Source organism: Corvus cornix, chromosome 4, assembly GCF_000738735.6.
Source record: "Corvus cornix cornix isolate S_Up_H32 chromosome 4, ASM73873v5, whole genome shotgun sequence".
NCBI classification, from domain to species: Eukaryota; Metazoa; Chordata; class Aves; order Passeriformes; family Corvidae; genus Corvus; species Corvus cornix.
This window is the reverse complement of record NC_046334.1, coordinates 32,078,513-32,091,424: the sequence shown is the minus strand read 5'-3', so window position 1 is coordinate 32,091,424 and position 12,912 is coordinate 32,078,513.

Genomic DNA, 12,912 nt, shown 5'->3' with positions numbered 1-12,912 from the left:
CTAAGCGGATCATCAAAAGCAGCTTCTTGCCTAGGTGCCCAGCACATGGATTGTGCCAAGAAGAAAGTTGTGGAGGGAAGAATAATTTGGCCGAGGTCTGTTCTTCTGTCTAAATGAAATGGACCGAAACCTGCCAAAATGATACTCACCGAAATCTCAAAATCAGGGAACAAAGTGAAACAAAAAGACAGGCCAAGAAAATGATGAACTGTAATGCTGAAAAAAAAAATAGAAAATTCTGAACAAAGCGAAACTGATAAAATGGCATGAGATGACATAAAGTGCAGGGAAATGGACAAAATCTTGCTGAATTTCTACTCATTATAATCACAATATTTCATTTCCTTTCACGTTCCTTTCATGAAAGGAAATGATATATTGTGATTTCAATGAGGATCAGTTCGGTAAGCTTTGCTTCATTTCACTGCACTTCTTGTCACCCCATTTGCTTTTACCGGTTTCACTTTGCTTAAGAATTTTCTCTTTTTATTTTTGGCATTTCATTTCTCCAATTTCTTCTCCTGTCATTTTGTTTACCTTTCTTCCCTGATTTCAGGATTTTAATGGGAATAAATGTTTCAGGTTTCAATCCTTTTCACTGCACCCCATTTCATCTCCATACATTTCGTTGTAGTCACTCTATTTCCAAATCCTTTTTTTTTTGGTTGCATTTTATCGTATTTCCTTTCCAGAGTGTTAGTTAGACATCCTTCTTCCATTTTAATATTCTCCACCGGCAGAGCCCTAACCCTAAATGGCATCATTAGTGGTGGTGCCCAGGGTGTGGTTAGGGGTGTCACTGGGGGCAGCGTGTGGAGGCCACCACAGGCCACCGGTGGACATTTGCAGCACTCCACAGGAACACAGTTCCCAGGAGCCTCAAAATCCTCCTGCCTGACAAAATCCTGGCCCTAGCACGGTCTGCACCCAAACCTTGGAGATGAACATCGCCTCACACACCGTCTGGAACGGAGGGTAAGCCCTGCTGGGGGAAAAAGAAATCCCCCAACTACGCTTTTTTTATTCTTAACTTAAAAATTAGTTGAAAAACCTTGAAAGACAAAAAAACCAAACACAGTGTTAGAACCAGTTGACACATGCTCTCTCTCAGGGAGACACAGGCACATACAGGCAGACAAAGACCAACACAGTCAGACACAAGCAGTCACACAGACATAAGCCACAAAAATTCTTTTCATGAAAGGAAACGAAATCTTGTGACTTCAGTGAGTATGAATTCGACAAGGTTTGGTCCATTTCCGTTCATGTCATACACTTCATGTCAACCCGTTCCATTTTATTGTTTTCACTTAGTTTCAGAATTTTATTTTTTTAAATTGGATTTCATTTAATCAATTTCTTCCCCTGTCCCTTCACTTCACTCCATTTCCTGACCTCAAAATGTCGATGAGTATAATTTTGGCAACTTTCAGTCCTTGTCACTTCACTTCACGTCACCCCAATCCATTTCCTTGTATTCACTCAACTTCCAAATTTCCTTTTTTTTCCATTGTACTTTATTTGATCATATATCCTTTTCAGAGTCTTTGTTACAGTTTGTTCTCTGATTTTAAGATTTCATTTCCTTTCAGGAAAGGAAATGAAATCTTAATGTTTCAATGAGGATCAACTGGGCAAGCTTCAGTCCATTTCACTGCACTTCATGTCATCCCATTTGCTTTTACTGGTTTCACTTTGCTTAAGAATTTACTTTTTTTTTTAGCATTTCATTTCTTCAATTTCTTCTCCTGTCTTTTTGTTTACCTTTCTTCCCTGATTTCAGGATTTCAATGGGAATAATTTTCACAAGTTTGGGTCCTTTTCACTGCACCTCATTTCATCTCAGTACATTTCATTGTAGTCACTCCTTTTCAAAATTTTATTTTCAATCGCATTTTATTTTATCATATATCCTTTTCATGTAACAAACATCCTGGAGATAGGATGAAATCAAATGCAATTGAAAAAAAAAAAGAAAATTTGGAAGGGGAACGAATACAATGAAATGGATTTGGATGAAATGAGGGTCAGTGTAAAGGACTGAAACTTGCCAAAATTATACTCACTGAAATTCTGAAATCAGGGAATGAAGTGAAACAAGCGGACGGGAGAAAAAAAGATGAAATAAAATGTAAAAGAAAAAAAAGAGAAAATTCTGAAACAAAGTGAAAACAATAAAATGGACTGGGATGACATGAAGTGCAGAGAAATGAACAGAAGCTTGCCCAATTGATCCTCATTGAAATCGTAAGATTTCATTTCCTTTCATGAAGGAAAGGAATTCTTCATTTCATGAAAGGAAATGAAATCTTGAAATCAGAGAAGAAAGTGAAACAATCAGACTACGGTAGACTTACAATAAAATGAAATTCAATTTAAAGAAATAAAAGAATATTCTGAAATGAAGTGACTTGAAGTAATCAAGCATAATGAGATGACATGAAGTTCTCCCCTTGGCATGCCTTTTATAGTTTCAGTGTGTCTGGACCTCTGGGCTTTGTGGTTTTCTCAACCCTAAAACAAAGTGTATGCTTAATCCAAAGTGGAGCAGTAAAAGCAGCTTCTTGCCTAGGTGCCCAGCACATGGATTGTGCCAAGAAGAAAGGTGTGGAGGGAACAATATTTGGGCAGTAGGGTGTTCTTTGTTCTAAATGAAATGGACCGAAACCTGCCAAAATGATACTCACCGAAATCTCAAAATCAGGGAACAAAGTGAAACAAAAAGAGAGGCAAAGAAAGTGATTAAATGTAATGCTAAAAAGAAAAATGAGAAAATTCTGAACAAAGTGAAACTAATAAAATGGCATGGGATGACATAAAGTGCAGGGAAATGGACCAAACCTTGCTGAATTGGTATTCATTGAAATCACAAGATTTCATTTCCTTTCATGAAATGAAGAATTTGCTTTCATGAAAGGAAATGAAATCTCAAAATCAGAGAACAGTATCAATCAAGTATCACTTTGGCAAGGTTTGGTCTACTGCGCTTTTGACGTGGTACCCTTCCTTCTTGGACCAGGGTAAGAGAGCAGAGGAGGCTGCTGTTCTGCTAAGTTCTTTATTTCATAGTCTCATAGCTTTCTTGAAGGCAGAGTTCAAAGGGGGTTTACATGATAAAGCCAAGCAGCAACAGCAAACAGCAGGCAGAAAACAGCTTCTTCTTCTTCTTCTATATGCTCTATATTTTTTCTTATAGAAGTGTGGATTATATTTGCTAATTGACCAATAAGAATAACACACAATTCTAGTTTTCCTTTTCTTAACCTATCCTGGTCTAATTCTAACAGTCGTAAGCCTTACACAAGTGTTACATAGGTATTACACAGATTTGTGTATATAGTTTCTATCAGTTCTTATTGTTTATGTGAACACTCTAAAAAATGTGAACAGTATAGTTCTATCTATATTTTGTCTAAAGTAAAGAATTTTGTGAAAAGGTAACACTGCTGCAGCAAGAACTGTGTTTAAGGTCTCTGCTGCAGCTTTTTAATGTTTAAGGCACTTAGCATATATTTCTACTAAAAGTTAAAAAATCTGTGTTTCTATTTCACTTTGGTGTAACTTCATGTATCTCAACTTATGTCAGCTTAAAGGCTTTAATTCAACCCCTGTGCTTTGGCTTCCTTCTGGGCCTGAGTCCAGAGGAGCTTTCACTCCCAACATCCCTGCACTTCTTATAATGCCATGCCATTTTATTGTTTCCACTTAGTTTCAGAAATTTTTTTAAATGACATTTTATTTCATCATTTTTTTTTGCCTCTCTCTTCATTTCACTTCATTCCCTAATTTTGAGATTTCAATGAATATAATTTTGGCCAGTTTCAGTCCTTTTCACTCCACCTCATTTCATCCCAATCCATGTTTTTGCATTCACTTCATTTCCAAAGTTTTTATTTTTTTCCAACTGCATTTGATTTCATCATATCTCCTTTCCAGAATGTTAGACTTTTTTCTCTCATTTCAAGATTTCATTTCCTTTCATAAGAGGAACCTATAAATTTAACTATTTATAAGCATCAGCCAATCAAAGTGCTGCAATTTACATAGAGATAGTGCAGTTACTTTTCACTGTATCAAAAATTCTGTTTATTCTGGTGATGCATGCTGCCCATACCAGCCAGGCCACTGCCTGACTTCAATTCACCCTGCCAGATACACAGAATTAACTCGCTCTGTTGCAGTGGCTAAGTCCACTTTACACGCCCCAAGTTACCCTAAAAGTGATCTCTCCCTACAACGCTGTGCTAGAAGGTTCTTTGTCTAGATTCTGCTGGTCACTGGCCCTCTCCCCCCTCCCATCCCTTTTCCCATTGGCCCTGTTATGTCACTCAACCTTGCCTCTGTCCCCTAGCCCTCAGACTATTGGTGTTGGATGCTCTGCCCACCTTTGGGAACTCTGAGGATAAAACCCGCACAGGCTTTCAGTTCTGGGTTCTTCTCGCCTCTGCCCCCTTCGGGTGTGTTGTGATTAAACGCCTCGGAATCGCATGCAGAGAACCCCTCTCGCCTCCATCTCTGGTTCCTGCATAAACTGTGGGTGTGAGCGGCTGTTCGCGACTGCTTGCGAAGGTGAGATTGTGTGCACGTGTAGGTGCTGGCAGAGTGCCACCGCCTGAGCGTCTCCACGAGGGACCCTGCAGGAATAAAGGCAGCATCAATCCACTGAAGCTCTCATTCAATACTGCTCCTCCATTAAATCGGCAGTGAATCTCCTCCATACTACAGAGGAGCCAACACTTCACCCCAGGTTTCACCTTCAGTCTTAGGTGACAAAAGGTAGTCTGACCAAAAGGGCCATGAGACAGATGAAATGCAGACCTTCTAGGCTGAGGCTCTGACGTACTTTTACTGAACTCTTCTAGTGGCGTTGACTTGTTTCAAAGTAAATTCCCTTCATCTAGTTTTAAAGCTTGTTTAAAACAGTCTCTCTTTGGGCAGTCAGTGGCCATCAGTCCTATCACCTTCTTGACCCCAGGCATGGCAGATGAGCAGTTGGGTGACCTGAGGGCTGCTCCCCTTTAGTCCAGTTCTACCAGATGAAAAATATTATTGGTCAGAGGGAAAGCCAAAGCAGTTCCTAAATAAAACTAACTTGACTATCTTTTCTTTCGTGTGCTGGCATCTGGAAACAGTGTGAGAGTGAGCAGAGCTGTTCTGGAGCAGCCAAGTGATCAGATTTTTGTACACAAACTGTGGTGTTCCCCACTTAACTTGGTTTCATGGTATCCAGAGCTAAAAAATGCCAAGGATGAAGAAATTTATTCCCTATAAAAATTTCAGCCTTCCGGTTCCAAACTTATTTAGTTCAAGATGTGGTAATTACCAGCTCATAAACAGGAAGTATGCCCTCCAGTACCCATCTACTTAATAGAAGTTTATTGGATGACATTGACCATAATGATAACTAAAACAGATATACAGCCCCATTAAATGAGGTTTAGTCTTCAACAGCTGTGAATCTATCTAGTAGCTTTAGTCTAAGCTTTATCCCCCCTATTCAGTACTTTACAGTCTTTTGTTCTTTCTTGTCTCTTCTCCAGATTCTGTGCTTTCTGTGGTGACATTAAAACAGCACTTTAGCTATCTGAAAATACAGCACTAATAAAAGGGAACATAAGGTCTCACATCATCATTCTAGTTTCTTGCCTTGCTCTCTCTATCCACTTCACATTCCCCTTGCTGGGTATGCTTTTGCTTAGCAATCATCCTTCTCTTCCAAAGCAAATAAAAAATACTTTTCTTGTTGTTAGACACAAAAAATTATAGCTATAAAAGTCAATTTGGACCACCTACTCTTAAAAAGAGCAGCAGTGAAAAGGGAAATAGAGCTTGGGAATAAAGATCAGTTCCTTATTAGTGCAGCTTTGTGTGAAACCAGAGTAACTAGGTGCTTAAATAATTCTGAGGATCACGGCCTTAGTTTCTTTCCACTCAGTTCCTCATTTTTAAAACACAAATTATTTTCCCACTTTCACAACAGGATTGTGAGGATAAATACATGGAGATCATGAGATATTTGGATACCACAGTTAAGAGGATCAAGTGATTGCTATGTGTGTTTTCTTATACTCTTCTGGGTTTTTTCAGTGGCCAATATCGTATCTTCAGCCAAGCTATGTAAAAGGAAAATGTATTTCTATTTCTATGAAAGCTTCATCCTAATTTTTTGTTGCTGTTTCACAACTTGAAATATATTTTTGGACCCTTTACAGTGTTCTCACTATTGTACCTAGGTGTTTTCTGAAGTTGTATGGGTAACCACTTCTCTCTTTAATTTCATCAGTTCCCATTAACATCCTGTGGCAATGAGATCTGTCAATCAGTTTGTTGTTTTGCAGGAAAACGATTGGAGGTTTAGCAGTTTTAAATATTTGGCCTTCCATATTTGCAAACTATCCTTTTATCTTTCTACACAGACCTACCTTCGTATCTTCTTTAATTGACATCTTGGTATTTCGTTTAATCTAGTCCAATTCATTTTGTGAAGACAACCTTTCCTTTGTTTAACTTATATTTGCTTGGCTAATTTTATTTACAAATATGATATTACTGCAAATTTTGAGCAAGGCTCTACTTTTATTCTGCATACTCTGAGGAACTCCAGCCTTCCACTTGCTTAGAAACATCATTAGTTTCTGAGACAAGTAGTACCTAAGGTCTCAATACATCGTTTTAAATAGAGCTACTAGAACCAAACCACTTGCAGCGGGGATACGCCATGTGTGCAAAGAGCACTGTAATAGCTCCCATAATGCTTCCTAGCCCATACTTCACACCCCCTCATGTCCAGCTCAGCTTTTATAAATCACTGCTCTATTAGGAACAGAATTCTTCACTGGATCATCCACATCGACACTCAAACACTCTCAGTTAGGTGGTTTTATTTTAATTATCCAGCAGCCTCTTCTGACTATCTGTGGGTTATCTGGCTCTGATGCTGAGTGAACATATCCTCTCCTCTCTTCAGTTTCCATCTGCATCAGGAGAGGATGAGCAGGAGATCCTTGCTCAGAATGCACATGGTGCTCTTTTCTCCCTCTGCAGAATTACAGCAAGAGGCAGTTACTGCTGGAGATTGTCAGCTGTAGATTCTGGAACCAGAAAATCAGCTAATTCCATTGTTTGCACTAAGACCACCAAAGGAAAAAAACCTAAAACCACCCAACAACACAAACCTGAACTCCTGCTCAAAAGGAGCACTAAGAGTCAAAAAATAGAGTTCATTAAAGTAATATCCTAAATAAAGCTAATGTACTCTCTCCTGTTCCAATGTGCTTCATTAATAATGGATAAACAAAGCTTCATCTACTTTAATTAATCTGGTTTCAAAATTAATTTGACCCAACACAAAATTAGCAGTCAATTTAAAACTTTGGTTAGTAAACAGAGAGTGTGTTAGCAGAAAGTGCTGTAAACAGCAAAGGGCAATATTTTATTCCCTGAAGTAAAAGGCCTGGTTAATTAATACACAGCTAAGGTAGGGAATGCATTTCCCTTGCCAAAAGCTAACTTTACTCTGATGTTTTATTTGCAAATTTAGACTGGCACAGATCTTCCTGCCTGTTCCAGAAAATTCCTGAATTGCCTTTAATGGGCATCTATCCTCTTTTGGAGAGTCTTGCACTGATGCAGAACTGATGCTGCTGCTTTTTTTTAACGCAGTCCCTTCTGTCATCAGAGAATGTGGCTTGGATCAGCCTTGGAGCTCTCCTCAGTCTCCACACCACTCCGCAAAATTCTTACAGCTGTCCCTCCCAGCAGCTGAGGGGTCCTCTGGTGGAAAGGTGGATCAGCTTTTTCCCCAGCTATGTCCATGGCATGGATGATCTAAGAAAACTGTAAATCCCCCACTTTTTTTCATGTGTTTAAAGGATTCTCCAGCCAAAGAAGACTCACAGTTTGCCATTTGATTAGCTTTGCCCCACAACACATGTATAGAACTGTTTCTGTGGAATAAGATTCTGTGGAATTAGGAGTTAGAAAAAATTATTTCTATGTTCTTGTGTCATGTTCCAGTTATCAGATGCAAAGCTCTGTTTTGCTTTGTGGTTTTATGCAGTGTAACTGTTACTATTTGAGCTGTTGCTGTGTGGTGTCCTTCAGGTAAAGGGACTGATTGCATCCTTTACATGCCTGCATGCAGTCAATCTCAATCTTTGGTAATAAAGTCTAGAGAAAAGCTGAAATTCACAGAAATTAATTGCTTTAGATTATTGGTGTCTTAAGTAAGCACACATAAATTACTTACTATTGCAGATCTAAAAGAAATACATGAAGGTGATGAACCCTTGTTTACTCTGATGCTTTTGGGAAAGAATTTAAATGAGTGAGATAGTATTATACTGGGGCCAGTGGACTGCAGTAATAAGTTCATACTTCTTCAAAATTATTTGAAATTAGTCTCTTACAAGGAAACAAAAGTGAAATTTTTCAATTTTTAAGGTTGTCACACATGCGTATTTTACGCATGACCCTTCTTGCCTCAAGTGCAGCAGGGGATGACAGTGCAGAACAGAGCAACAGCATTGCAATCTGAAGAGGTGTCTAGCTCCAGTACTCCTCAAAAATCCCTTTATAATGGGCAATTCCATAGGCCTTACTGTCAACTCAGCTATGCAGCCTCGAACCATTGTCTCATATGTGCGGAGGCTGCACTTATAATTAGATTTTGCTGAAAACAGATCATGAAGAAAAATAAATCACCTGCCAAAGACCTTGTGCTTGGTGAAAACATCCTGAATGCATCTGAAGCCTTGGTTGGGCTTGCTGGATGAAGAAAACAGCAACAGGACTGGAGGAAAGCTACTAAACTGTGCAAAGTGTCAATGTTCAAGGGATCCATTTCCCTACTGATTCATTGCTGCCACCAAAAAAATGGGATTGATAGGGAAAGAAAAACTGATGGTTTCTCCTCCATAGATTTATGGAGCAGAAGATGTTGTTCAATCCTGATGTGTTCCTCTACACAGACACACACACACACGCACAGAGGTTTGCTTCTAGTAGAAATGATACTCCACACTATATAATGTTTGCTTGCTGATTTATGTGCTTACAGCTGGTCCCTGCAGATATTCCACAGCACATTCAGAAAAGGAGGTTGCTGTAAGGCTCCCCAGGTAGATCCCCTTATCTTGTGTTTCAGACCTCGATCTGTCCTAAATAACTTTTCTAAATCTTTGTTGTTCGCTTACCTACGCCTAACTTGCACCTCTGTGTAGGCATCTTCCTCTGGGTTTTTATGCTTTTTGCCAGTCTGTTAAGGGCACTCCCTCTAAACTTACCTGAATGAATTAGAAACAGTCCTTGCTGAGTTTTTTCAGGATAATCCTTCTCCTAATGGCAAGTGTGGCTTCCAAGGCTTATCAAAGTTTTCCTTGCAAATTTTAAATAGCACTGATATGAACACTGTAGCTTAGGTAAAACTCACAGGAAGGCAGCAGTCTGAGGTTGTATGGGGTTTTTCTGAGGACATTTTGGGTACATAAGGAAAAAGACAGTGCTGAAGTAAAGGGCTAGGTTTAAAGAACTAGGCCAAGGCTTTTTGGTGCCAAGGGGGAGATGCTACTTCGTGTTTCACAGACAGGGAGGATTTTGTTGAGGGAGTCACTCAAGCTGTTCATAAACTCCACAATGGACTGAAGAAAAAAATTCCCTGATGTTCTATCCACCAAAACTGACAACTTTTGTTATGTTTTTTTATTAGCCTATTTAAGCAGAAGAATCCCATGGAAGTAAGGTGGCAAAGCAATAAAGGTGCAGAAAAGCTAGGTAAATAGGAAAAATAAAACTAAAATGCATAGAAGGTTAGTGCATTAGAGGAAATATTATGCATCATTTTTACTTATACCACACTTGAGGACATGTCAAGTGTTTGTGCAGTTCTGCAGACATGTCCAGCTGAACAGTCTGGCAACTTCTCCTTGTCTAGGACAGACAAGAGTTTCAAAAGTAGTATGTTCTTGGACTTATGCCACCTTACTCTGATGCCTCCTGGGAGAACAAAGCAGGTGACTGACAAGGTTGATAAGACTTTGATATTAGATTTTTGCAATTTCCAGACTTTTCCTGCTAATACAGCACTGTGTTTGCTCTCCTATTGAGCTTCTATGTCAATCTCTGGGTCTTAACACTGTTACCAATAATTTGCCAGGCTTTTTGAATTTTTGATGCTATCATTAAGCTGAGAGCCACAGAATATTGTCTAGTCCTAACTGGTGAAGATGGGGGAAGAACTGTGCATGCTGATACATCAGCAGATCCAGGATATTGTATCTCTGGGCAAGAACCTCCAGCAAATGAACAGATCTTATGCTCTCCTGAATTATATCAGCAATGCTTTCTTGTTCATGATCTGAAAACTCCTCCTAGCATTAAAACAAGAACAAAATTAAAATGCCACATGCACTTATTGTAGTTAATGCAGTTAGTTGTTATTAATGGACATTTCCCAGGATGGCCTAATATACATCTCTGACTCTGTAGTTTGTTATAGTGGTTGGATGTGGTGTTATTTCAGATCCAAGACCTGCACCCCATATCCTGCAATGAAGTATCACCCACTATACTCCTCTGGGCCTAGCACTATAATTTTTGGTTTAGGACTGAAAATGTTAAGACTTTGTTCCTCACTAGCTCCTATTGACAGCTACAATTTCTGTGGTTCTCTCCTTATTTCCCCTGCTTGGTATTGTCTTATGAATCCATGTGTACCGGGTCTGGCTGGGATGGAGTGAACTTTCTTCATAGCAGGCTTAGAGTGCTGGGTTTTGGATTTGTGATTAAAAAGGTGCTGATAATACACCAGCCTTCAGCTATTTCTGCAGTGCTTGCACCATGTCAAGAATACATCTTTTTCCCACTCTGTCTCCTTTGGAGAGTAGGCTGGGTAGTTAATAAATTGGGAGGGGACACAGGCAGGACATCTGACCAAGACTGACTAAGCAGATACTCATTGCAACATCATGCCATGCTCAGCAATCAAAACTCAAGGAGAGGAGGAGGAAAAGAAAAATACTCTTACGGCACTTGTCATCCAAAACAACCATTAGCATTCAAAGGCCCTGATTTCCAGGAAGCAACTAAACATCTGGCTGCTGCTGAGAAGGAAGTAGTGAATAAATTCCTCCTTTGCTTTGCTTGCATGCACACCTTTGCTTCACCTACTAAACTATTTTTATCTTGATCCACAAGTCTCCTCAGCTCCTTTCTATTTTCTTTCCATCCCACAGAAGACAGGAGGGAGGGAGTGGCTGTAGGAGTTCTTGGCTGCTGGCCACGGTCCACCTACACCACATGCAAATACTAGGCTTCCATAGGGATCAGCAAATTTGTTGCTCAAAGGCCACAGTCCACAGCTGTTGATTGCAGTGAGCTGCCACAAGTGCAAGCTGATAGGGCCATCTCTTGACCTCCCTTTGTATTTTACACCTAAGAAGATTTTTCTTTCACATTTATGTGTCCTGCCAGGACTGTGACTAATGAACACAGGGGGCAGTTCAAGCTTCTAGAACTATCTAAAAAAAGACTTTTACTTCTGTTAAACCAAGTGTCTACTCATGGGTACAACCTGATTTTGGTAGTCCAAACTATGTACTCCTAAATGTTTCTCATATTTAAAGGCTTTTAAAGGCTCTTCACAAATATGGATTACAGATTGCACCTGAAAAAATCCAAACAGAAGCACCCTGGAAATATTTGGGATTAAAAATATTTGAACATACCATATGCCCTCAAACTGTTCAATTTGACACTACAGTACGTACTCTAAATGATGCACAGAAATTGTTAGCAACCATTAATTGGCTGCATCCCTATTCAGGACTCACCACTGCACAACTTTCTCCTTTGTTTACAATATATTAGCAGGAGATTCAGATTTAAACTCACCAAGACAGATTACCCCTGAAGCTCAACAAGCCTTAGATAAGGTACAACAAACTATTTCCAATCACCATGTGTACCGTGTGGACCCTGACATTGATGTCGTTGTTTTTGTTGTAATTTCAGAATTTCATCCAACAGGTATTATTGCACAATGGTCTAATCATTGGTCCCCTGACCCACTGCATATTTTAGAATAGATGTTTTTACCTCACAGGCCTAAAAAAACAGTCACTACAATTTTTGAATTGATTGCTCAGTTAATTACTAAGTGTCGACACCGATGCCTGCAAATTGCTGCCCAAGATCCTGCTAAATTTACTATTCCTATTCAGCAAGATTATTTTGAGTGGTCATTGGCCAATAGTTCTGCACTGCAGAGCGCGCTGCAGAGCTACACAGGACAAATTGATTACCATTTTCCCAGTCATAAGTTACTACAATCACTGAATACCACCCCATTATCAGCAAAACCTAAAATAAGTTTTACTCCTGTAAATGGGCCTACAGTACTTACAGATGGGTCAGGAAAAACAGGTAAAGCAATTGTTGCCTGTGATGCCTCTTAAGGCATCACCTGGAAAAATGAGGATGGATGGCAGACTTTGCAGGGTCAGGGTACTGGATCTGCACAACTGGTCGAATTAAAAGCAGTTACTGTGGCCTTTCATCATTTTAACGAGCCTTTTAACCTAATTGTTGGTTCAGCTTATGTTGCAGATGTTGTACAACGAGTAGACTGTTCCCTTTTGAAAGAAGTTAATAATGCTGATTTGTTTCTTTTGCTAAAGGCTTTGTGGACAGCTGTTTTGCAATGCATTTATCCTTTTTATGTTTTGCATATTAGAAGCCATACAAACCTACTAGGATTTCTTGCAGAAAGTAGTGCTCGTGCTGATGCATTAGCTAATCCAGTTTGGGCAGTTCCTCAGCCAGATAAACTAGCCCAGGCTAAAACATCTCACACCTTTTTTCATCAAAATGCACGCATATTGTGTAAACAGTTTTCGCTAACGCCTACAGAAGCTC